This window comes from Ochotona princeps, chromosome 10 (genome assembly GCF_030435755.1).
Source record: "Ochotona princeps isolate mOchPri1 chromosome 10, mOchPri1.hap1, whole genome shotgun sequence".
In the NCBI taxonomy this organism is placed as follows: domain Eukaryota; kingdom Metazoa; phylum Chordata; class Mammalia; order Lagomorpha; family Ochotonidae; genus Ochotona; species Ochotona princeps.
In genome coordinates, this window is record NC_080841.1 from 29,804,233 (window position 1) to 29,805,006 (window position 774).

The 774-nt window shown below is 43.4% G+C and overlaps 1 non-coding gene across 1 annotated transcript; it reads right to left on the reverse strand.

Moving 5' to 3' along the window:
* Positions 1-331: 331 nt before the first annotated feature.
* LOC118759602 (small nucleolar RNA SNORA63) lies at positions 332-462 on the reverse strand. Its single transcript, XR_004996292.2, has one exon. It is a non-coding gene; the product is annotated as a small nucleolar RNA SNORA63 (small nucleolar RNA).
* Positions 463-774: the final 312 nt, after the last annotated feature.

Consider the following 774-nt stretch of genomic DNA (forward strand, 5'->3'; position numbering starts at 1 on the left):
GAGGCAGAAAAAAAGAAAGAATTCCTATTTGGTGACCCACTTCTCAAATGTCCACAGTGGGTGGGACAGGGCTAAACTTAAGCCATGAGCTGAAAACAATCCAGATCTCCTACATGGATGGCAGGAACCCAACCATGTGAGCCATTACCTCCTGTCTCCCAGGAAGCTGGTATCAAGAGCCAGAGTCCAGACTCCAATATTGTTATTCTGACATGGTTCACCAGTGTTCTCACTGGCATCTTAACCACTAGACTAAGTACATGCTTTTTTTTTTTCTGTAAATTAATAAACCTTTATTCACATCACTGGGTCAGATGACAATTTTATCAACATGTATGAGACCAAGCGTCCCTGGCTGCTACAAAGGGATAGCAGACAGGTATAGTAAGAAACAACCTTATTTTGAGCAGGGGGAACGACAACACAGCACTGAACAGCTATATTGTAGTCTGAATCCTGCTTAGTACATGCTTTTGTAGTTTATTCTTAAATGCACCAAAAATCAAGGCAGTTAAGGGTGGACAGAGCAATGAATAGATAAATGGGTGCGGCCATCCTGAGGCCAGCATCCAGGTTTGGGTTGGCAGGGGAGTCACTATAATATTCCTTCTATTGGGATGCATTTCATAATAAGATATAGGGGCTAAGAGGATACATGATCTCCTGGATTTGCTGTGAGCACTACCTTAGAAAAAAAGTGCCCTCTTTAGGTGATGCTGTGCTTCTCCAAGGTTCTATCCTGGGGTGGAGTACCTGGCCTCATAGGAGCGAATT